The sequence below is a fragment of the Macaca fascicularis genome, chromosome 12, assembly GCF_037993035.2.
Source record: "Macaca fascicularis isolate 582-1 chromosome 12, T2T-MFA8v1.1".
Classification (NCBI taxonomy): Eukaryota; Metazoa; Chordata; class Mammalia; order Primates; family Cercopithecidae; genus Macaca; species Macaca fascicularis.
Window position 1 is genome coordinate 112489459 of NC_088386.1, and position 26193 is coordinate 112515651.

Consider the following 26193-nt stretch of genomic DNA (forward strand, 5'->3'; position numbering starts at 1 on the left):
GAAGGGGTGAATACAGTGCGAGGAAGGGGAGGAGAGGAAGGGGAGGGGAGGAGGAGGAGGTGGAGGAGGGGGAAGTGGTGTTTGCTTGAAGGTCAGAGGGGAACTGGAGTGTTGAAAAGCATGAAGGGCAGAATTATGGGGAATGGTGATTTAACCTAAAGCAGTGGTTTCAAATTTCTTGGACTATGACACCTGGTAAGAAACACATTTTACATCACAACCCAGCAAACTACACTATGTGTGTGCACACATGTGTACACACATACACCATACATCCTGAAAAATCAAGTTTCACATGAAGATACTTACGCTTACTACATGTGATACACTAATATTTCTATTATATTCTTTTTTCCATATGCTTATCTTTTGTACATAATTATAATAAGTAGTCATTAAACACGAATACGATTATACCTATTAAAGTGATTTCATAATCCACTAATGATTCATAAACCACAGATTGAAAAACGATAAATATAGGCAGTGAGAGTGAATTTATTATTGGCTTCTAAATCTATGAAGGGTGATTAATAAATAATGATATTTATAAATAATGAAAGCAAACAGACATAGTTCTCAGCAGTTTTACATGCATGATTTTATTCGGTCTTATAAATCTATTAGGTACTATTATTATTCCCATTTTACAAATGAAGGAACACACACGCCGGAGAGTTCATATAACTTTGCTCAAGATGGTAAGTGGCAGAACCAGGATTCAACCCTCCCAGCCTGATGCAACAGCCACGGTCCAATATTCGGACATTCCTGCTGTTAAAGAAAGACATTATTCAATGATATTTGCTAAACCAGAGTAAGGAAGACTTTACTCAGGACTATCCCTATACGTTTAGGGACCACTGCAATAAGGTCTCACAGCAGGGACGAGAGACCAGGCTCACCTGGGCAAGTGGGGATTTGTAGCTAAGGAGCAGGGTGGGGGTCAGTGGATGGAAAATTACTGAGACTAAACATTAGGGGTAAGGGGGATTCTGGCCAAACAGAGCTAACAGGATTCTTGCTGAAGACAGGCCAGGGTGATCAGACAGCACCTGGGGGATGGTGGAGGATGAGGAACCTGATCAGCTAGAAACAGTGTCCAGATCACAAGGATCGGGGACCTTCTTGCTAAACTGATTTAGCAGGGCTCTTTGCTAAAACTGGATTTTACAAGAAAGAGTCTCCGAGGAGATTCAGAAGTTGAACTGAAGTTTGTCGCAGCAAAGAATCTTTGTCACTGCACAAGGTGACCCGTACACGTTCATTGAGTCATTCATTCAGAGCTTTGAGCTTGGTGCTCCAGAGTGACAAATGACTGATTGTAGCTCCTGCCACTTGGAGAGCTGTCAGCAGTAAGAGGGAAGCAGATTTGGAACACAGAAGTGCTGACATCACAGAACGTGAGGAATCACAGAGCAGGCGCAGAGATCATCAAAGCCACCCCTCACTTCACAGATGGGAAACTGAGGCCCCAGGACCCGCAGAGCTAGAGGCCAAGCCTGGCGTGAACCCAAGAGCTCGAGACAACCAAATCTGTTCTCTTCCCTCCAAGGGCCTCCCTGCAGGGTTATGAGAAGCCAAGAGAGTAAAGAGATATTTGTAGTTGCCATCTGGAGATTCTTGTGGGCAACATCATGAGTTCCTGGAAAGAGAGGTGAGCAAATGCCCAGTTCTGCTCTGCTGTTCCCCAGCACCTGGCCTCATGCCAGGCACTCGCTACCTTCTCTGAGCATCACTTCTACTGTCCATTTTCTCCTGGTCGTGTGCACCCTCCTCATTGCTCTGTTAGACTCTTCTTGAATTTACCATTTACATCTTATATTTTAGTTAATTCTCATTGCATTTGATATCTTCCCAACAGAGTAGATTCATAAGTACCTTGAGAATGTGGAATGTGTCTGCCTTCTATACTACCATCTACTCAATTGCCGAGGACCATGCCTATCTCATAAGCAGATGCTGAATAAATAAATGAATGAATGAATGGGCATTGGGGAACCATATCCCAAACTTCCCAACTGAAGCACTTCTCCTGGATTCTTAGTGGGGAGCTTTGTGCACAGAAGCTGCTCCACACATGCATTCATGTCTGCGTCCTTGGCAGCAAGCAGTAACTACTTATCCGCGGATCAGGGTAGCGAGAGCAAGAACCTCAGGGATAACACCACTGAACCTGCAGCTTCATTTCAGCCTGCACAGAAAATACAACTGCGGCTATTGGGCCAGGCAGGTCCAGCCTTCCTGGGTCATTTAAAATGACTGCATGCTTGCTCTTCAGTCCTTTCCTTGCACCTGCATTTCTGAGGTGCCTTTGCCCTCTGGCTTCCAGGTAGCCGTGGCTGATTGGAGGAACTGGTAGATCACTGGAGGGCCACCAGAAGGAGGGGAGAAGCTCGCCATTCTTCCTCCTCCGGTCCCTCCACTTCCTGCCTTGTTGGGCAGCAGCTGTGTCTCCTTTGTGGACCCAGCTCCCTTGGGGGCAGCCCCCACCATTATTCTAGTGCTTGCTAGAATGTACAGTGGCTAAATTTTTAAAATAAAATACAGGCCACCAGTTAAATGTGAATTGCGGATAAACTGGATACTTTTTTTTTTTTTTTTTGGAGATGGAGTCTCACTCTGTCGCCCAGGCTGGAGTGCAGTAGAGTGATCTCGGCTCACTGCAACCTCTGCTTCCCAGGTTCAAGAGATTCTCCTGTCTTAGCCTCCCTAGCAGCTGGGACAACAGGAATGTGCCATCATACCTGGCTAATTTTTTTGTATTTTTAGTAGAGACAGTGTTTCACGATGTTGGCCAGGCTGGTCTCGAACTCCTGACCTCAGGCGATCCACCCGTCTGTCTCTGCCTCCCAAAGTGTTGGGATTATAGGCGGGAGCCACCACGCCCGGCCCAACCAGATACATTTTTATATTACATTTTTTATTATGATAAAGTACACATAACATAAATCTTACCATTTTAACCTTTTTAAATTATACAATTCTGTGGCATTTAATGCATTCTATACTGGCTTTTAAAATACTAGCAATTATTTGTTATTTATTTGAAATTCAGATTTAACCGGTGTCCTGTATTTTATACGGTGACTGTTGCTCCCGGGCTCTGAAAAAGCACCTCTTCTTGTCACCCCTCCAGTCCAAGGAAGTTTTTCTAGTACTTCTGTAACCAATTCCCTCCATTAAAGTCTCTGAATAAGACTTAGCGAGCAAACTCCCTCCCTCCTGCTTCCCTGGCTGGACCCTGACTGTACAAACAACAAGAAGTACCCACCCTCCAATCACCAAGAGCCCAGATATCACAATAAGGTCCTGGAGTAAGCTCCCATGTGCTTCCATCCCGCCCAGCCTGCTCCATCATCAACCCCCTTCCTCAGCAGCTCTCAATCCTCCCCTACTCCAGAAAGCAGGCCAGGTGTTTCTGTAATTCTCAGGTGCACCCCCACCCCCTGCCTGGGGCGATTGGTTCCATGTGTTTGTCTGTGGGGCCACCCAGCCCCCTCCTGGCCCCCCTACCCGCCTTCCGCCCACCTGCCTTCCTTCCTCACAGCTCCGCTCTCGCCTCGCTGAGCCCTTCCTGTCGCACGTCTGACACGTCCCCTGCGTCTGCAGGCTCTCCTGCTCCCTCCCTGCCCCCTTTCAGACAAGACAAAGGAAAGAAAAGGGTGGCTCTTGTTGCATTCACTACTTTTATTAATGAATGCAAGAACAAAAACAGCTGGCCCTGCAAACGTCCTGCTGAACTGGGGTGCTGTAAAAGGAGATGGAATCCTAGCATTTTGGTTTTGAAAGGGACTTGAGGGGCTAATTAATCTCATTCTTGTACAATACGGGGTGCCTCTCCCAAAATCACAAAAACCAGAAACACGGCGCGAGAGTCATGAACCCATGGAGGTGAACAGTTCAGCCGCTGGAATATAGACAAGAGGTTCCCAAAAGTACTTTACATCCTGAGAGCCTGAGTGTGTAGTGAGATGGACTGGCACAGCGCTACCCCGGGTGCATGTGGCTTGTGCTGCCGGGGTACTGTGTTGCTGCACCACAATGTGATAAGGATAGAGACAGAGAACATTCAGAAACTTCGGGAATAATTTGACATTGCTGCACCTTCCAATGCCTAATTGTTTTGCTAGTCATTCACTTTATGATTGTATTTTACAAAAGTGTCAGTCTGTGATGAACTAGGGTGCAAAAACGGGTTCTTTGACAGAGGTGATTTGAAAGGCACTCTTTCGGAGCAGCACTCAGGAGTTGAGTACAGTTTTGGAAAGAGGATAAATGTCTGGAGGCAAGGGACTTAACCTCTATGGATCTGAGTTTCTCCTCTGTAATATGGGGACAATCTTGACTCCTACCTCATGGGACTGTTGCAAGAATTCTACAAGTTCATGACATAAGCACCATGGGGCACCAGACACACAGGAGGGGGCGTGTGTGATTATTTGTAGATGCTTCTTGACTTGAGTTGACCAAACCAAGATCATTGTCCACTGACTTTCTGGGAATCTCTGAGGACACAGCTTCTATTCCCACTCTTTGTGGGCTGTTATAATAATTACTGATCTTAAAGTTTGCTTCTTTCCATGGTGACATTTCCATCCTCTTCTCTGTCTTGACTCACGGGACCTACAGGGTGAAACCTGGAATCTCTGCATTGGACCCGAGCACTAGGTCCACCCTGGGGCCAGGTTGGAGTTGATGAGGGAAGCCAAGGGCAGTTATGGGGGTCTGAAGAGAAGGTATTAAGCCATGAGAGGGAAGGGCCACAAAACCAGAGTCACAAAATAGGCACTAAAATGGGGACTCCACAAGGGCAGCAGAAGGCAGACCATGAGAGAGAAATGTGGGACAGTGGGGTGTCATTATGTTACTGGTAAAGGAGTCCCAGTCCAGACCTCAAGAGAGGGTTCTTGGATTTCATGCAAGAAAGAATTCAGGGTGAGTTCACAGAGTAAAATGAAAGCAAGTGTATTCTAGAGAGGTAAAGAAACAAAGGAATGGCTACTCCATAGGCAGAGTAGCCCCAAGGGCTGCTGGTTGGCTATTTTTATGATTATTTATTGATCATATGCTAAACAAAGGGTGGATTGTTCATGAGTTTTCTGGGAAAACAGGGCAATTCCTGAAACTGAGGATTCCTCCCCTTTTTAGACCAAATAGAGTAACTTCCACATATAATGAGCAGTGAGGACAACCAGAGGTCACTTTCCTTGCCATCTTGGATTCGGTGGGTTACGGCTGGCTTCTTTACTGCATCCTGTTTTATCAGCGGGGTCTTTATGACCTGTATCTTGACAGGAGTCCTGTCAACCTCCTGTCTCATCCTGTGACTAAGAATGCCTAACCTCCTGGGAATGCAGCTCAGTAGGTCTCAACCTTATTTTACCCAGCCCCTACTCAAGATGGAGTCACTCTGGTTCGAACGCCTCTGACAACTGCAGCAAGCTGTTGGCTAATTCATAGCATCTTTAAAAAAAAAAAAAAATTATGTTTATTTATTTATTCTTTTGATGGAATCTTGCTCTGTCACCCAGGCTGGAGTGCAGTGGTGCAATTTTGGCTCACTGCAACCTCCACCTCCCGGGTTCAAACGATTCTCCTGCCTCAGCCTCCCGAGTAGCTGGGATTATAGGCATGTGCCACCACACCCTGCTAAGTTTTGTATTTTTAGTAGAGATGGGGTTTTGCCATGTTGGCCAGGCTGGTTTCAAACTCCTGACCTTAGGTCATCTGCCTGCCTTGGCCTCCCAAAGTGCTAGTATTACAGGCTTCAGCCACCACACCTGGGCTATCGCATCCTTTAAAGTGTAGGACATGCTCCTTCCTGATATGCATCTGGAAAGCTAAAGATATTCTCTGATGTCTGATAACCACTACTCATACCTTAACACATCTCGCTTACTCTAGGAGAGAACGTTGTTGCAGACCCTGTCATGTGGTGGACAGGAGACAACACCACACTTTGTCAGCAGGTAGGCAGCTGTGGTCCTGGTTGCACTGGTGTGCCCTGCCTGTGTCTCCCTTTCCTTAGTATACCTCTACTGTTAATTAAAAAGTCTACACAGAGGACTCAGTACCAATCCTATACTCACATCTAGCTCATCAGCATGCTGGGTGTGCTTTGTACTATGTTTTTCTTTTCTTTTTATAATTTTGAATTACTCGCCAATACTTTCAATTTGAGAGAATTCATGGAAAAGTCAGGAGAACTGATTTTGCTTTGAAATGAGCCCCTTTAGCTACCTTGGACCTTCATTCCTGCCAGGCCACAATCAGCTGGAGCTGAGCAGAAGCTGACCCCTTCAGATGTACATGGGCTCTCCCCTTGGCACAGTCCCCACCATTCCCAATGGTCAAGAAGCATCTATGTACGAATCATCACAGCTCTCTGCTTATCTAACTGATTAATACACACTTTCTGGTACATATAGACATCTGAGTTTGCAAACCCTTGTCTAAACTTTGGACTCTTAAGAAGTCCCTACGGCTAGGCACAGTGGCTCACACCTGTAAGCACTGTGAGACCACAGTCCTGATTGGAGGTTTAGGTGCCGTGGTTACCTTGCCCATAGCTCTGGATCCCCCGCCCTTTTGATTCTTTGGAAAAGGGAGATTTGCACAGATCAGATGAGAAGACCATGGGCAGCATGGGGTGGAGAGAATGATGGTGTGTCAGGCATTTATTCAGCACATTGTGTTGTACCAGGCCCTGGTGAGGTTCTGGACACACGGTGGGGAGTGCAGCAGACTCATTCCTTATGTGCAGGGAACTTACCGTTCAGTACAGAAGACACACATTCATCAGAAATTCGCACAAATCAACGTGAAGCTGTAACTATGAGAAGTGTGACAGATCCGTGGAGTTCGTAGGGAGAGATTGATGCAGGGAGAACAGGTCTTCCACGAGAAGATAGCTGAAGGAGGAGTTGAACAGTAAAAGGGGAGGGACTGGAAGAGCTTATGATGGGGGAACTGGCTGTGGAATGAGGCTTGCCAGGGGCAGAGATCCTATGCAAGACCTTGAAGGCAGGTCTAAGGTATGGGAGCTTTATCTTAAGAGCCATGGGAAGTCACTGAGGGTTTTGAGCAGGGGTATGAGTTGATCACATTTATATTGGGAAAAGAATCTTCTCTGGGGACTATCTGGAAAGCAGATTGGGGCAAAGTTTTGCTTTCTCAGTAAGAAGGCAGTGAGCAGAAACCTCTTAAGAGTGTTTGCTAGTCATTTCTGCTGCTCCCCTACCCCTGTAAGCTACACCAGAGCATAGGGAATTGTCCGTTTGGTTCACTGATGTATCCCAAGCAACTAAAATTGTGTCTGGCATGTAGCAATTGCTTCCAAAATTCCCAAGAGCTTCAGGGCAGGTTTACATCAATCTCAGATCCTTGATTGACAGACTAAGGCATCAGTCATCTTGATTCATTTGACCAACTTGTACTGGGACCTAACATGTGCTCAAGAGGAGGATACAAAGGATCCCATTGCCTTAAAGGGACGAGACAACAATCAAGGAAGTGGCAAATGCAGGATAACAATAAGGGCTCAACTGTCCACAGTGCATGATAATGAGTTCATCAAAAATGGATTTGTTGGACGTTCCTTGATCAAGGTCAGGAGAATCTCACTCAGTATCTGTATTAGTTTGTTGTCACGCTGCTGATAAAGACATACCCGAGACTGGGAAGAAACAGGGTTAATTGGACTTACAGTTCCACATGGCTGGGGAAGTCCTCAGAATGACAGCGGGAGACAAAAGCTACTTCTAACATGGCGGCAGCAAAAGAAAATGACGAAGACGCAAAAGCGGAAACCCCTGATAAAGCCATCAGATCTCGTGAGACTTACTCACTATCATGAGAATAGCACGGGCAAGATCAGGCCCCCATGATTCAATTAGCTCCCCCTGGGTTCCTCCCACAACACGTCGGAATTCTGGAAGATTCCATTGAAGTTGAGATTTGAATGGAGACACAGCCAAACCATATCAGTATCTGCTTTTGGTAAGCTGCATGACCTTGGGCAAGTAGCTTTAACTTCTCAGAGCATCACTTTCCTCACCTGAAAAGTGGAGATAATAAGAGCTGCTTTGTAGGGGTTTTGTGATGATTAAATGAAGTAATTAAATGAGATCACTTTTGGAAATCACTTTGCTAAGAGGCTGGCACATAGTGGACTACCCAGCCATGCCACTGTTCCCTTCCTCCTCCTCCGTTCTCCTTCTCCTTCCTATTCCTCCTCCACTTCCTCTCTTGTTGTTGTTGTTATTATTATTATTATTAGCTAGCCAGGCTGCCTGTATTTCTCCAGAAAACCATTCCCCATGGTAAAAAAAATCCACCCTTGGCCAGGCACAGTGGCTCACGCCTGTAATCCCAGCACTTTCAGAGGCCGAGGCGGGCGGATCACAAGGTCAGGAGACCCAGACCATCCTGGCTAACATGGTGAAATCCCGTCTCTGCTAAAAATACAAAAACATTAGCTGGGCGTGGTGCTGTGCGCCTGTAGTCCCAGCTATTCGAGGTTGGAGAATGATGAACCCAGCAGGTGGAGCTTGCAGTGAGCCGAGATCAGGCCACTGCACTCGGTGACAGAGAGAGACTCTGTCTCAAAAAAAAAAAAAAAAAAAAAAAAAAGAAAAAGAAAAGAAAAAAGAAAAAATATCCACCCTTGCTTCTACTCTCTCAGTGGTATATAGAGTTGTCCACATGAGAAGCAGCTCAATTATGATTGTTGACTGCACGGCCTCATCACTTTTGGTTTTGAGCTCACAGTTGAAACCATGTTTGTCATCTCTGTCCTCCATGGATTAATACGTGCAGCCTGTCTCTCCTAATCAGATGTCACTGTGGCCTCTCATGGTATCCCTTGAGTAGTCACTCTTTCCAGAGAATGGCCACGCCTCCAGCCTTATGGCTACCCTCCTATGGGCCACTTCAAAGGGATTTTTGCCCGCTCCTCAGAGCCTATATTTTAAGTCAAATCATTTGAAATAAGCCCTCCAAACTGTGTGGAAAATCTCTCTAGGCATTTTTATGTGAAGTGGAAACAGAAAATCTTACTTTTATAGAAAGATTCCTCTGGGATCTCACTATCTAGTAGAGAAGACTGGGGCAGCCCTGAGGTTTGTGTTACTGGAAAGGCTTAGGAGGGAAAGGCGTCCGCCAGCCTCCTGGGAAGGTCACCTAAATCCCTGCTTAGCATTCAGCGTAGGCTGAGGGCACACCTTCAGGAGACAGGAGCAAACAGACTCCAGTTCCTCTTCCATATTCTTCCAAAGCAGTTTTGGTGAGTACACAGGACCAACTGCTGTTGAAATGCACACCCGCTCACCTCACAATGTGGCCCAGAAGGAACCAGAACCCAATAGGATAGGGGCAGAGTTATAAACAACTCCACTGGCTACATCACACTGTGCTTATCGCTGCAAATATTGACTCTGGAGGATCAAACAAGTGGCCAAAAAAACAATAATATTTTCCCCAGAGAGAAGGTCTTGTTCCAGACAGCCAGGATCAAGTCGGATGGGCAGGCAGTGGCAGATGGCACAATGCAAGGTGAAGGTCTCCATGCACGGGCGCTGCTGTCACGTGGTGGGTCCTCTTGGAACTGCTATGCTCAGGGAAGGAGAGACCAGACTCAGGGTGCCATCAGATGGTCTTAAAGAACACAGAGCCTCCCATATCGTGGATCAGAGTTTTCAAAGTCAAGAGATTGCTCCAAGAGGCAAATGTCCACGGCAAAGACTCGACTCCAGGTTTGGCAAACATTGACCTGAATCCCTTCTTTGGGTCAGACATCCTGCCAGAAACCTCCAAGAATGATTCTACATAATCCTTACAAAAGCCTCATGAACTAGGTGTTCTTACCCCATTTTGCAGTTGCAGAAACTGAGGCTCCTAAAGGTGTGATGACTTGCAAAATAGGTCACCTTGTAGGTTATCTGGCAGAGCTGGGACAAGGACTCCCCAGTAAGTGCCTCTAAAGTGTGCTGTGCTTGCTCTGGTTGTTTTGAGCTCTGAGTTCTTTTGTGTTACAACTCAAATGCCCCTTATACAGGGAAAGTCCAGAGAGCAGGATTCTGGACAAAGAGCAGGAACTGAGGTCATTGATTGGCTAAGCCTTGGGGTTGTTTACTATTTTGTAAAGATGTGGATAGAAATAATTATTGATTCTGCATTCTGGCTCTTGGGCAGAAGGCACAGTTTTGCAAGTATCGGCAAGATGCCCAATGTTGCACCCTAGCCATGCAGTGTGTGTGTGTGTGTGTGTGTGTGGGTGGGTGGGTGTGTAGGTGGGTGTGGGTGTGTGTCTATTGCAATTGTGGTAGAGGTTTCATTGTGACCCTCTAAAACCTCGTTTCTGCCCAACCCCCAGACAATGATACCTTAGAGCAAGAGCAAGCTTGTCCAACCTGCGGCCCAGGATGACTCTGAATGCAGTCCAACATAAATTCGTGAACTTTCTTAAAACGTTATGATATTTGTTTGCAATTTTTTTTTTTTAATAGCTCACCAGCTATCATTAGTGTTAGTGTATTTTATGTGTGGCTGAAGACAATTCTTCTTCTTCCAATGTGGCCCAGGGAAGCCAAAAGATTGGGCACCCCTGCCTTAGAGTCCCTTGGCCACTGATTATTATTATATTGTAGCAGAGTCACCTCAGATCTGCTCTACAGAAGGAAAGGGCTGGGTCATAGAAGGAGGCCTTCAGCGGATCAGGTGTTCCGGGGATTAGGAGGTGATGAGAGGATGAAGATAATACCAATGGAGGAAAAAGAGCCATAGAACACAGAGAAAGAGAGAGAGAGAGGGAAAGAGAGAGAGACAGACCAACCCCAAGATAAGCTACAATGTGACAGGGAGAAACAGCAATGTAAGAGATAGAAATAGTTGCACTGTGACAAGTTGCTGAGAGGAGAGAAACGCTTTACAGAAAGTGAGCAAGAGAAGTTTCACTGGAGGCGGCAGTGGGAACGATTTCAAGTGGGAAGTCAGTGCACATGGAGAGCTGTGGATGAGAGGGGGTGATGGATGGCCGTAGAGAGGACTCGGAGAGACTGTGGGTGCTGGGCACTGTGGGGTACTGCAGAGACATGGTGCTGCTGCTACCCAGGGCCCCGAGGTCCTGCCAACCACCAGCAGCCTCCAGAAAAACCATTTCCAGCAGGCACCTGTTGTTCACGGCTGAAACCCAAGGGGAATGTGGAGTTCAGATATGGGAGACAGAAAAAGGATCCCAGAAACACCTTCACGACCGAGGAGACAAGAGCTCTGATTTCTAACACCACCTCCAGGAAGTCCTCCCAGCCCACAATTTAGGCTGCAAGACTGCAGAATTCCCCATGATTCATCTAGAGGCTCATCGTCCCTTTGTGTTGCCGTCATAGCTCTGTAGAATTATAATTAGGGTTATAATTCTCTATAGGCCTTTTTTATTTGTGTTTTTCCCGTGGGTGTGTATTGTTTCTTTTAATAGTCTGTACATTTCTCTACTATTTCTATCTCCTTAGCAGTATCTGGTGCAGGGCTTCTGTTCTTTTGGGTATGTGTAACACTCCACTTCTTCCCCTTTAGCAATTTATTCTTTTACAAAATTCCCAGTTTATTACATCTTATGCCATTCTCCTGGCCATGTCCTTTGTTAAAAATCCCCTTCCTACTTGATAGCTCTTTATACTGCACATTGCCCTCCATGAGGTATTTATTATCTCATGAAGGCAGAGCAGAAGTTATTATTCCTATTTTATAGATGAATGGACTGAGTCTCAGAGACATGTCTATCACTTAACTTGGCCAAAAGATTAAAATATTTTCTACATTGTGTAGCAACATACAGCATACAAGCTGATTTTAGGTGGGATTAGAAGGAAGATCTCTTATTTAAGTTATGTATTTTGTCTTTATGTGTAATAGGAAAACAATATATTAAAGCTGTGTTTTGGGGCATATTATTCCTTGCAGTGTTTTTATTTCAATAAAATAAGTGTGACCTTATGTGGTGGTTCACGCCTGTAATCCCAACACTTTGGGAGTCCCAGGTGGGCGGATCACTTGAGGTCAGAAGTTGGAGACCAGCCTGGTTAACATGGTGAAACCCCGTCTCTACTAAAAATACAAAAAATTAGCCAGGTGTGGTGGCGGGCGCCTGTAATCCCATCTACTTGGTAGGTTGAGGCAGGAGAATCACTTGAATCTGGGAGGCGGAGGTTGCAGAGAGCCGAGATCGTGCCACTGTACTCCAGCCCGGGTGACAATGCGAGACGCAGTCTCAGGAAAAAAAAAAAAAAAAAAAAAAGCCAGGCTTGGTGGCATGCACCTGTAACCTCATTTACTCGGGAGGCTGAGACAAGAGAATCGCTTGAACACTGGGGGCAGAGGTTGCAGTGAGCCGAGATCACGCCCCTGCACTCCAGCTTGGGTGACAGAGCAAGACTTTGTCTCTAAATAAATAAATAAATAAATGAGTGATTTAAACATAAATATTAGAGAAATAATAATCGAAGTGGTTCAAAGATAACGCACCGAGTAGGAAGAAGTTCTTGAATGGCTGATGTTTGGGAAATACTGCTTGGTGTCAGCCCTGAGCACAATGGTGCTGGATTGTGTTTTCCTGCCTGGCCACAGTCAGGATGAAAAGGCAGGAATGCCAAATAGAATGGCTGTTGCTTTGGGAGTTACAGGATCATCCAATGGCCCTGAGGGGTGAGCTGCTTTTCCTCAGGCTGCGATTCTTCCACCTATGCAAAAGAGAATCACCAAGGCTGCTCACTTGGAGGCATAGCAGGAGAATGAGAATACAGTAACCTCTCTACCATAGGCAAAGCCAGGCAGGAGGGTTGTGGGGAGATGGGTGAGATGGGTGAGAGGACGGATGGGGGCACAGGAATCAGAGAATACCAGTCTCTGCCCTCACTGAGGTTTCAGTGTCATCAGGGAGAGGGAGGTAGGGCACAAAAAGAAACACAAAGCAACCTAAACTCAGATCTTAGGACAGCTTTGAGGGGGGCTCCACGCCTGGTGTTAGGAGCGAGAAACAGGCTAGATGAAGTTTGCCTCACCTTTAGGAAGGTGCTCTGCAAGGCCTGAATCAGGAATCATTTTAGAAGAGAGTCTTCCTCCTACAAAGAATGTTTCTAATCCCCAAACTGCCCTATAAAGAGTCTCCAAATTGAGGGTTCTACTTCTCCCCTAGGGAGGGATTCTTGGCTACCTCCACCCCGCAATGGCTGTTTCCAAATTGGATTATTTCATCATTTCCTCCTATTCCTTCCCCTATTCTCCCTCTGTCTTGGTAGAGCGGTAACAGCCTCACCACCTGGCTTCTGATTAGAAACGAGAGGCAGCGGTTTAATCACAGAGCAACAGAGAAACAAGGCCTGTCTGTGAAATTGCAGCGTGTAGTCTATACATCCTTCTCCCAGGCGGGAAAGAGTTGGGGAGGCAGAAGGATGTAGTTCAAACTCATTTCTCACCACCATCCAGCAGCAATTTCATCAGAAATCAAATGTGCCTACAGCAACTTCTTGCTTTCCATGACATGACTCTCTGCTGAGGCAAGAGATTTCCTGGAAAGGGGAGTTAGGACAATGAGTGTCTGCTGCATTGAGGGAAGGGAGTGAGGAGACTGGGAAGGGGAGAGGGCTGTGTGCACAGCTGGGCACACAGGGTCTATAGCCTGCATTGCAGTTTGTCTCTGCGGGGTGTGTGTGTGTGTGTGTGTGTGTGTTGTGTGTGTGTAGTGTGTCTATGGGGCAGGCTGGTGTCTGTGGGGCGTAAAGACAAGCTGATCAGTGAGCTTGTAATTTCCCATTGCCAGGCCCTTGGAAATGCTGGCTGGGCGGCTTCCCATCCTTTATTTGTTTAGCTTTGCCTGCTACTCAGTGGCCTCAGGAGGGTGAGGGTGGGGGTAATGAGGAGATGAGATAATTGTGGGGGCCTGGACCAGTTTGCTCAGACAGTATTGTGTGGCTGAGACCATTGAGCTAGTGAAAGAGAGAGAGAAACCACCAAGTACAATAATACCAAAAGTAAACATGAAGGCCGGGCACAGTGGCTCATGCCTGTAATCCCAACACTTTGAGAGGCCGAGGTGGGTGGATCACCTGAGGTCAGGAGTTCGAGACCAGCCTGGCCAACATGGTGAAATCCTGTCTCTACTAAAAATACAAAAATTAGCTGGGCATGGTGGTGTGTGCCTGTAATCCCAGCTACTAGGGGGTCTGAAGTAGGAGGATGGCTTGAACCTGGGAGGTGGAGGTTGCAGTGAGCCGAGATCGTGCCACTGCACTCTAGCCTGGGCAACAGAGCGAGACTCCATTTCAAAAAAAAAAATTAAATTAAATTAAATTAAAAAAAAAAAAAAGTAAAAAGGTAGACATGAAGACTCCAAAACAAGGATTGATGTGTTGAGAGGAGCTGAAGGTGGCAAATGTGCCGTCTTTCTCCAAGTCGCTGGCTAGGGAATGGGGCGAGCAGGGATTTGCTTGGAGGGGAGGGGGGAACCAGCAGACAGATTTAGGATTAAGAAGTCTGCTGCGTTTCAGGAGCTCCCCCATTGGAATAAGATGGGCTGTTGTTTGCCAGGCCTGAAAGGTTTATTTAACGATTCCAGATAGAATATCGCCAAACAGATGTAGTCTTGTTCCTCGAAAGAAAAGCTGCAGCAGGAAGCAGGGGGCGGGCCGTCCAGTGGAGGCCGCAGTGCCGCTCACATTGTCCACAGATGCTGCACTCTGCTTGAAGCCTTTCCCAGGCCCGTTCTCGCGGCATCTGCTTTGCTTCCTTCTGCCGCCTGTCTCTCTTCCTTTCTCCAAGAAGTCTCAGAGTGCACATCTGAATCTTGTCCTGACTGAACAGAGAGGGCCTGCCAGGGCCTGGCCGGGGCTGGGTTGAGATTCTCCTCTGGGGACGCTGGGGACTGGGAACACCTCACCCTGGGATCCTGGGAGGGTGTGGGGACCCTCATAAAAAACTTGACATTTGTGGAGCTGGCCTTTCTCACAGGCATTCTAGGGCTTTCTTGGGGTTACGCGGAGGGCTGCTTTAATGGGGGTCGGTTGGATACAGGCTGGGAAGTGATCCTTCAGGCCCTATGTTATCTCTCGGGCATGGAAGCCTTTGAAAATCTGCTCTCTAAAACTGAGGAAGCCCTTGAGCAGGGGTGGACCAGCTACAGCCTGTAAGCTAATTCTGGCCGCCATCTGTTCTTGTAAATAAAATTTTATTGGAACACAGCCTGCTCATTTGTTTAAATATTGCCCTTGGCTGCTTTTGGGATATAATGGCAGAGCTGAGTCCTTGCGACCCCATGAAGCCTGCAAAGCTTAAAATATTTACCACGGTGCCCTTTACAGCAAAAGTTTGCCAACTTCTCATCTAGAAAATTCTGGCTGAGGGATGCTTTGCTCAACACCCCTTTCTGTCAGATGCAAAAGGCCCCCGTCCTGAGCCATCAAGGATTTCCACAACTCTTTGACCCCAATGCAACCTTCCAAAAGGGGAGGGAAAAAACTTCTATTTGTTTGTAATGTGTTTAATGGGAAGCGCCTCTACCCAAGGCTTGGAGCTCTGTCTATAGTGCTCTTTGTAAAACTGTGAGCCCCAGAAGCTGTGCAGGACTCCTGGCCTGGTAGAGGGTTGACTCATTTATCCAAATTGGCCTGCCTCTGGAGAGCAGCAGTTGGCCCTTGCTTCCCAGGGAATGACCAGCAGTCAGAGGAGACAAGGGTGAGTGGAGCTGCCCCTCAACTCCTTGGAACAAGGCCTGGCTTCTATGCAGATGTCCCGTCAGTGAGGAAGTGTGGATGCTGTGCCAATTACGCTGTCCAAAGATGGCCTCCACAATATCTCTGTCCCACTCGTTATTTCTCCACCTCCTTGAACATGGGCTGACCTTCTGTGTGTCTAGTAGGATGTAGGGGAAGTGATGCTGTGGGACTTCTCAACGCCAAAAAGACTTGCAACTTCTGGGGCCAAGCATGGTGGCTCACGCCTGTAATCCCAGCAACTTGGGAGACCAAGGAGGGTGGATCACCTGAGGTCAGGTGTTCAAGGCCAGCCTGGTCAATGTGGTGAAACCCTATCTCTACTAAAAATACAAAAATTAGCTGGGCATGATGGCACACACCTGTAATTCCAGCTACTCGGGAGGCTGAGGCAGGAGAATCGCTTGAATCTGGGAGGCAGAGGTTGCAGTGAGCTGAGATTGTGCCACTGCACTCCAGCCTGGGTGAGACTCCATCTCAAAAAAAAAAAAAAAAAAAAAAAAAAGACTTGCAACTTCCATTTGGTCTCTTGGAGCACTCACTCTTGGGATACTCCCTCTCAAAACCCAGACCCAGCCACCATGCTCTGAGCCACCTGAGCCACAGGAGAAGTCAGATGCAGGTGCCGTAGTTAACCAGCCAGCTCAGCTCGCAGCCAGTAGCCGGCACCCACTGCCCCCAGGGGAGTGCGCAGCCCTCTTGGGTGTCAGCTGAGCTGGGCTTTCAGATGATGACTCCAGTCCCAGACACCGTCTGCTATAACCACATGAAAGAGCCCACATGAGAACAGCCCAGCTGAATCCAGTCAACCCACAGAACCACAAGAAGTAAGATAAATGACTGTTTCAAGACTTGAACTTTGGGATGGTTTGTTATACGGGAAAGGTCATGAGAACAAGGCAATGGCAGTGTGAGCTGTGAGCGGAATAGGGGATGAGGCTGGCCATCTGGTTAGTCCCAGGTGGGGTTCCATTGCTTTGGTCTGGAAAGCTTCTTCTAGTAGTAGAATATTTGGAGTTTTCCCTTCTGTGCCTTGGTATCTCCTTTTTAAGGAGAATCATCACAAACTCCCTACCTACAAAATATAAATCAAGAAGGGATTTTTTTTTTGAGCCTACAACATGCCAGGTGCTGAGCTCACAGTATCTTCACAACTACCCTTTGAGGTAGACATTATTGTTCGCATTAAAGATAAGGAAACAGAGGCTCGGAAAAGTCAGATGACTGGCTTGAACTCATCCAACAAGCAAGTGGCAACATCAGGATGCAAACTCAGATCTATTGTTGCATGTTTGAATATTAATTGAAACTGACAATTTCTATTGCTACTGGAAAAACATCCTACAAAATAAATGTGATAAATAATACTTACATAGTACTTAAATATTTTAGACGTTGTTTTTAAGTCTTAAGTGCTTAAAATATTGTTATTTATATGCTCACAACAACCCTATGAGGTAGGGATTATCAGTGTCTCCATTTTATAGATGAGGAAACTGATACACAGAGAGGTTAAGAACCTTGGCCGGATGGGCCGGGGGGGTGGCTCACGCCTGTAATCCCAGCACTTTGGGAGGCCAAGGTGGGCAGATCACCTTAGGTCAGGAGTTCAAGACCAGCCTGGCCAACATGGTGAAACCCCATCTCTACTAGAAACACAAAAATCAGTCAGGTGTGGTGGCACACACTTGTAGTCCCAGCTACTCGGGAGGCTGAGGCAGGAGAATCACTTGAACCCAGGCGGTGAAGGTTGCAGTGAGCCGAGATCACACCTCCAGCCTGGGTGACAGAGCAGGACTCCATCTCAAAAAAAAAAAAAAGAAACTTACCCGAGTTTACACAGCTAGTAAATGGTTGCATTAGTCAGGATAGACTAGCCTATACTACAATAACAACCTTCTCAAATCTTAATGGCTTAAAACAACAGAGGTTTAATTCACACTCATTAGCTATTCAAGGCAGGAGGCTCTAATCTCTAATCCATACAGTCACTCAGGATCCAGGCTGGTGGAGACCCTGCCATATTGCAGCCTCACCATTTAAAACATGAAGAAGACAGAAACTGAGGAGTCATGTAGGTTTTGTTCCGTTGCCTCAGACTAGGACTAACACGTCACTTCATCTTACTCACAGCTCACTGCCCACAGCTAGTCACTTGTGACTGCAAGCTAAGCTTCTGTGTGTGAAGGAAGGAAAAGAGAATGGGATAAAGGTGAACATCAGCAGCCTCCACCGCAGTAGTGTGAACCAAGACTTGAGCTAGGTCATGCGGCTTCAAAATCCTTGCTCTTAATCACACCAAACTGCCTCTGTGAATCATCATTTCCTTCATCCAGTGCCCAAGAACATGCAGTCCAATGCCCTCATCCTTCAGAAGAACTTGAGTAAACTCAGAGAAATTGAGTAGAGTGCCACAGCATGCCCAAGGCCACACACCCTGAGGTTGGCAGTAGGTCCTGAGTTAGAGTTGTCATTTCTTGGTTCCCTTGGAAGTAGTGGAAAGGTAAGGTTTTGACATACTAGTTACATGACCATGGGCAGGTCACTTACATTGTCTAAGCATCATTTGACACTTGTAAGAATTAAATGAAATAGCACCTGTAAAGGTGTCTGCATGGACTTAGCGCTGCTAGTTTTGTTCCTTTCTTCCTGTTGTCACTGCACTTCCCTGCCTGTTACCCAGGCCATGCAGACCAGCCAGGCCTTCGACTTAAGAGTGCGGATAAGATTCCAAACCCTGTGGCTGGTTTCCATGCTTTCTTCCAGGCTTCTGAGGACCCCTGTGCTCTGGTTTCTTCTATTTCTTTTCTGTTACTTTTCTGTTACTCTTGAGCACACTTGCTGGAAGCAATATGCATCCAGTTCTCCCTCTCTTTCCTCATTACACTTTGGGGAACAACTCCAATCCCTTCCAACCAAGTAGTCCCTTTGAATTTCTCCTTCCTCTGCAAACATCTTCCCATCTTTACAGAGGGAGGGACGTAGTGCTTTCCTGACCTCACCCTAAGGAACTCTAAACATCATACCCTACTCCTGCAACATGCCAAAAGACATGGGCGCCTCTCATTTGCCTAACGCAATCATAATGGCAGGACTGTCTCTGGCTGAGGGTTGTATACCAGGCAGTGGGTTAAGGATTTCACCTTGTTTTATTTACTCTTATTTAACATTTTTGTTATTTTTTAAAATTAGAGGCCGGGCGTAGTGGCTCACTCCTGTAATCCCAGCACTTTAGGAGGCCAAGGCGGGTGGATTACAAGGTCAGGAGATTGAGACTATCCTGGCTAACACAGTGAAACCCCGTATCTACTAAAGAATACAAAAAATTGGCTGGGCGTAGTGGTGAGCGCCTATAGTCCCAGCTACTCGGGAGGCTGAGGCAGGAGAATGGCGTGAACGCAGGAGGCAGAGGTTGCAGTGAGCCGAGATCGTGCCACTGCACTCCAGCCTGGGCGACAGAGCGAGACTCCATCTCAAAAAAAAATAATAATAATAAATAAATAAAATAAAAATAAATAAATAAATAAAATAAAATAAAATTAGAGACAGAGTCTCATTCTGTTACCCAAGATGGAGTGCAATGCTGCAATCCTAGCTCACTGTAACCTTGAATCCCCGGGCTCAAGCATCCTCCTACCTCAGCCTCCCAGGTGGCTAGGACTACAGGCACCCTCCACAATCCCTGGACAATTTTTTAATTTTAATTTTTTGTAGAGATGGGATCTCGCTGTGTTGCCCAGGCTGATCTTGAACTCCTGGCCTCAAGCAGTTCTGCCTTGACCTCCAGGATTGTTGAGATTATTGGCATGAGCCACTGTGCCAAGCCTAATTTACTCTGTTTTTGTTGTTGTTGTTGTTGTTGTTGTTTCGAGACAGAGTTTTGCTCTTATTTCCTAGGCTGGAGTGTAGTGGCACGATCTTGGCTCACTGCAACCTCTGCCTCCAGGGTTCAAGTGATTCTCCTGCCTCAGCCTCCTCAGTAGCTGGGATTACAGGCTTGCACCACCACGCCTGGCTAATTTTGTATTTTTAGTAGAGATGGGGTCTTACCATGTTGGTCAGGCCAGTCTTGAACTCATGACCTCAAGTGATCTACCTACCTCAACCTCCCAAACTGCTGGGATTACGGGCATGAACCACAGTGCCCAGCCTAATTCACTCTTTGCAACAAGTCTCTGAAACAGGTACTATTATCACCCCTTATTACAGATGAGGAAACTGGGGCTGAGAGAGGTTAAATAACTGGCCCCAAATTACATAGCCAGTAAGCAGAGGAGGTGGACATGAATCTAGGCAGCTTGGTCCCAAGGCCCTTTTTCCGCTTAACTCCTACCTGCCTCCAGGGCCTACATTCTATTCTGTTTCTTTTCTTTTGTGTCCTTTCCATTTGGTCACTGTGGAGTCATCCAACCTGATCAGCAACTTCTAGATGGCAGGGCTACACAAAGCCTAACCTATCATCTGGGAGGAGGCACTTGGTTAAGATTTTCTGAAGACAAAGATGATGACAGTGATCGATTGAGTGGTTGACCTGCCCCTTGATGGTTGTTCAGAAAATCATCACAAAGCACATTTTCCATTCTTCATCTTTTCCGTAATGATGTTCCCCAGATTTCCATTAGGGAGTTTCTTTCCAAGGATCTGGGTCAGAAAAGCCAGAGGTCCTCGCCCCTGTTCATTTTGTTTCAGGGTTCACCAAGGAGGAGGCTATGCTGGTCTTTGGCAAATCCCTGGGGAATGTATAAAAACTAGAGGACATTTCCTCTGCTCAAGCAATGCTCTTATCCTTTTGTGCTTCTTCCCTTCCTCTTGAAACAACAACTAAAACTCAAACTCAGAACTCCCCCATGAACAAAAGGATATAAGCCATTCATGGTGGCATGTGCCTGTAATCCTAGGTACTTGGGAGGCTGAGGCAGGGGGATCATTTGAGCCCAGGAGGTTGAGGCTACAAAGCGCTATGACTGTGCCTGTGAATAACCACTGCACTCCAGCCAGAGTGACATATAATAACCCCATCTTTAAAAACAAGTATGATGGCTGGGCGTGGTGGCTCACACCTGTAATCGTACCTAGACATGGAATTTCTGGGTCATAGGGTACACATGTGATCAGCTTTAGTAGACAGAGCCAAAAAGTTTTGCCAAGTAAATGTATGAACGTATACTCCTATCAGCAGTACCTGGGGTTCCACTTGCTTCCTATCCTTGCCAACAATTGGCACTTTCCATCTTTTTTTTTTTTTTGAGACGGAGTCTCACTCTGTTCCCCAGGCTGAAGTGTAGTGGTGCAATCTCGGCTCACTGCAAGCTCCACCTCCTGGGTTCACGCCATTCTCCTGCCTCAGCCTCCCGAGTATCTGGGACTACAGGCGCCCGCCACCACGCCTGGCTAATTGTTTGTATTTTTAGTAGAGACGGGGTTTCACTGAGTTAGCCAAGATGGTCTCGATCTCCTGACCTTGGGATCCACCTGCCTTGGCCTCCTAAAGTGCTGGGATTACAGACGTGAGCACTTTCCATCTTTTCTCAATTTACCAGTTCTGTTTGAACACCTTCTTTATTCACAGTGGGCTATTCACAGTGGGGTTTATATATGTATGATAAAATAGGAGGAATTTTTAAAATACAATTTCAACTTTTATTTTAGATTCAGGGGGTGCATGTGCAGGTTTATTATATGTGTTGTGGCGTGATGCTCAGGTTTGAGGTATGAATGATTCCAACACCCAGGTAGTGAGCCTAGTAGCCAACAGTTAGTTTTTCAACCCTTTCCCCCTCTGTCCCTCTCCATCTAGTAGCCCCCGTTGTCTGTTGTTGCCATCTTTATGTCTATGAGTACCCAGTGTTTAACTCCCACTTGTAAGTGAGAACATGTGGTATTTTCTGTTCCTGTGTTAATTCGCTTGGGATAATGGTTTCCAGCTGCATCCATGTTGCTGCAAAGGACATGATTTCATCCTTTTTTTTTTTTTAATGGCTGCGTAGTATTCCATGGTGCATATATACCACATTTTCTTTATTCAGTCCACCACTGATGGGCACCTAGGTTGACTCCATGTCTTTGCTATGGTGAATAGTGCTGCAGTGAACATATGAGTACATGTGTCTTTTTGGTAAGATAATTTATTTTCTTTTAGCTATATACCCAGTAATGTGATTGCTGGATCAAATGGTAGTTCTGAGTACCTTGAGAAATCTCCAAACTGCTTTCTACAGTAGCTGACCTAATTTACATTCCCACCAACAGTGTATAAGTGTTCCCTTTCCTCTGCAGCCTTGCCAACATCTGTTGTTTTGTTGACTTTTTAATAATAGCTATTCTGACTGGTGTGAAATGGTATCTCATTGTGGTTTTGATTTGCATTTCTCTGATGATTAGTGTTGTTAAGCATGTTTTCATATGTTTATTGGCCACTTGTATGTCTTCTTTTGAGAAGTGGCTGATCATGTTCTTTGCCCACTTTTTAATGGGGTTATTTGCTTTTTTGCTTGTTGAATTGTTTCTGGACATTAAACCTTTATCAGATGCATAGTTTGGAAATATTTTCTCCCATTCTGTAGGTTGTCTGTTTACTCTGCTGATAGCTTATTTTGCTTTGCACAAGCTTTTCAGTTTAATTAGGTTCCACTTGTCAATTTTTGTTTTTGTTGCTGTTGTTTTGAGGAGTCATAAATTCTTTCCCAAGGCTGACGTCCAGAATGGTGTTTCCTAGGCTTTCTTCTAGAATTGTTATAGTTCGAGGTCTTACACTTAAATATTTAATCCATCTTGAGTTCAATTTTGTATGTGGTGAGAGGTAAGGGTCCAGTTTCATTCTTCTGCATATGGCTAGCTAGCTATCCCAGCACTATTTATTGAATAGGTACTTTTCCCACTGCTTATTTTTCTCAACTTTGTAACATTATGTCTGGGTTTTCTATTCTGTTCCATTGGTCTATGTGTCTGTTTTTGTATTAGTGTCATGCTGTTTTGGCTCCTGTAGCCTTATAGTATAGTTTGAAGTCAGGTAATGTGATGCTTCTGACTCTATTCTTTTTGCTTTAGGATTGCTTTGTCTGTTTGCACTCTTTTTTGGTTCACATGAAAAATACAACAATTAGCCGGCCATGGTGGCAGACACTTGTAATCCTAGCTACTCTGGAGGCTGAGGCAGGAGAAGTGCTTGAGCCTGGGAGGTGGAGGTTACAATGAGCTGAGATCGCACCATTGCACTCCAGCCTGGGCAACAGAGCGAGACTCTGTCTCAAAAAACAAAACAAAACAAAACAAAACAAAAAACCCTGCTTATTGTAAGTTTTCATTTATGTGAAAACTCATCCACACCAGTAGAAGTCAGGACAATGTTTATCCTTGCAGGGCATAGGGATAATAACCAGCAGGGGCATGAAAGGGTTTCTACATGCTGTTAATGTTCTTTTCTTTATTATTAATTTATTTAGACAGCATCTCACTCTGTCATCCAGGCTGGAGTGCAGTGGCATAATTACAGCTCACTGCAGCCTTGACCTCCTGGGCTCAAATGACTTTTCCACCTCAGCCTCCTAAGTAGCTGCAACTACAGGCATGCACCACCAAGCCCAGCTTATTTATTTTTATTTTTATTTTTTTGTAGAGACAGGGTTTCACCATGTTGCCTAGGCTGGTCTTGAACTCCTGGGCTCAAGTGATCTGCCTGCATCAGCCACCCAAAATGTTGAGATTACAGGCGTGAGCCACTGTGCCTGGCCAATGTTCTTTTTGATCTGGGAGCTGGTTATATGGTGCCGTCAATTTGTGGATATTTATCTAGTTTATCTACTTTTTTTGCATGTGTATTTCAAAACATTTTTAAAAAACATTCCTCTCCTGATGACTTGGACAAAATCTCAGCTTGGGTCGACTTAACTTGAATGGCTTCTTTTAGATTGTCTCATCTTTCTTAACTTGGGGAGAGTTTACCAGCCTCAGAAGTTTCAGCAGGCAACAGTATCCAGCTCAAATCAAATAACATTGTTTTGTTTTCATTGTGTTTATTTTTATGGTTACCATCTATAGATGACCATCAATACTGCATTTCCATTTATGGTAGTGATACAAAGTTTCTTTTAAAAACGATCGTAAGCAAAAAAAAAAAAAAAAAAAAAAAAAAAAAAAAAGAGTGAATTGCCTTACTTTAAAAAAATTATTTAAATAATAGTACAGATGGTACCTAGTTACAGTAAACCATGTAAGGGTGGGGTTTATAAAACATGGTTGAGATGGAAAAAGGCAGGGATTAAGGGGAAGGGAGAAAACCAGTCTTAGCCTGTCCCCATCTCTCAGCCAGTCCTTACTGCTGGGCACAGACAGGCTCTGAAGCCTAAGGACATAACTTTGCAGAGGACTCATGAGAAATTTAAAGTGAAGAATGCTCCAGGACCAATGGGATGGGCAAAGCAAGAGACACGGAGCAGAGAACCTGGATTCACTCAACAAATATTCTCTGAGCATCTCTGTGCAGGCACTGTTCTAGCCCTGGGCCTACAGTAATAAGCAAAATGGTTAAGTTGTAGGCCAGCCAGTAACCAGCTCTGGGTCCTGGGCTGAGTCCCGCTACTTCTTTAGGCTTCAATGGATTGAGGATGCTCTGTGATTCAAGCCTCCGTAGCAGCTGGCCTGGCTCAGGAGAGGTTAGGAAAAGCCTTAAAAAGATGGGATTATTTTGTTATGTGTTTGTGTGTATTTAGGGTGGGGAAGGGTAAAATTGGCCATTAATCTGGGAACTAGGAGAAAAGAATTGGGTGTGGCCTTCAGGCTCATTAGAAAGTGAAATCTCATTGAGTACTTTGCATTTGTCAAGTCAGCATCACTTTGCCTGCTCATCTCCACTGCTCTTGGCTAAAAGATCAAGAACTTTAAAGGAGGTGGAAAGAGAATGAATCTCAAAAGATAAGTGAGCAGCTGCATGTGAATGAATGAATGAATGAATGCCAGCTACTCTTAGCCTCTTAATAGACTCATCACAGCCTTTCATCCCCAGCTCCTGGGCATTGCAATTAAGACAGAAAGAGAATGAGGGGCCCTGCCAGGAATATTTTGAGAGATTGTACTTTTCATTCACTCAACAAATATTTATTGAGTGCCTATCTGGTGCCAGGCAGTATTTAGAACTGTGGGCTGTCCAATTTGCTAGCTACCTGGCCACACACGGCTATCAATCATTTGAACTTTGGCTATTTCAAACTGAAATGTGCTGTATAGCATACACATTGGAACTTGAGGATTGAGTATAAGAAAAGGAATGTTAACTCTCATTAATTTTAGTGTTGATTACACACTGAAATGATAGTATTTTGGATATACCGCCAAATTAAGAATATTATTAAAATAAATATCACCTATTTCTTTTTACTATATTTTAATATGGCTACTAGAAATTTACAATTGCACATGTGCTCAAGTTTGCGGTTTGCAGTTGATTTCTATTGGACAGTGCTGTTCTAGACCCTGTCCCTACTCTGCAGGAGCTCAGTGGGTGGGGCCAACAGAAACATCTTACAAAGCAGGCAGGAGACACCAGGGAGAATGAAGCTGGAATGATGACGATCCTTCCTGTGTCTTTTTCATTTTTATTTTTTTTCAGATTGGTACTGTACATAGTGCTTTTTACTTTTTTACTTTGTTTTTTTTTTTTCAGATCGGCACTCTACATAGTGCTAATGATTTCCAGAAGTCCAGCTCTGTCCGTGTCTTCCTCTGCTCAAACATGGATGCTGTATCCTTACTGCCTAGCATATTAAGCCAAACCTCCATACAGTCAGCTGGATTTTCCTGCCTTCCTGCTGCTCTCTGCAAGCATCCTGCACTCTGGCTGAAGTGGACTGACTTTCTGATCCCCAGCCTCATTTTCCCATTTCTCTCTCTGTGTGCGTGTGCGTGTGCGTGTGCATGTGCGTGTGCGTGTGTTTTGAAACTGATTCTCACTCTGTCGCCCAGGCTGGAGTGCAGTGGTGCGATATTGGCTCACTGCAACTTCCAGCTCTCAGTGATTCTCCTGCCTCAGCCTCCCAGGTTGCTGGGACTACAGGCGTGCATCACCATGCCCAGCTAATTTTTGTATTTTTAGTTGAGATGGGGTTTCACCATGTTGGCCACGGTTGGCTAGCTGGTCTTGAACTCCTGATCTCAAGTGATCCACCCGCCTCGGCCTCCCAAAGTGCTGGAATTACAGGTGTGAGCCACCGCGCCCGGCCCCATTTCTGTGTTTTTGCTTCAGGTGTTCCCTCTGCCTGTGCCCTTGCTAACGGTCCATTTCCTCTGGTAGAATTACAAGCTTCAATTTCAGTTCCCACTCACCCAAGAAACTCCCCTTTCCTCAACCACCACATCACCTCTCTACCAAAATATTTCTTTTATTCAAAGCCTCTGATAAACATTTATTTATTTATTTATTTATTTATTTATTTAT

General features: G+C 45.6%; 1 long non-coding RNA gene across 1 annotated transcript; it reads left to right on the top strand.

Annotated features, from left to right (window-relative positions):
- Positions 1-581: 581 nt before the first annotated feature.
- Positions 582-11951, top strand: LOC135966619 (uncharacterized). The gene is made up of 2 exons (XR_010580089.1): positions 582-9969; positions 10376-11951. It is a non-coding gene; the product is annotated as an uncharacterized lncRNA (long non-coding RNA).
- Positions 11952-26193: the final 14242 nt, after the last annotated feature.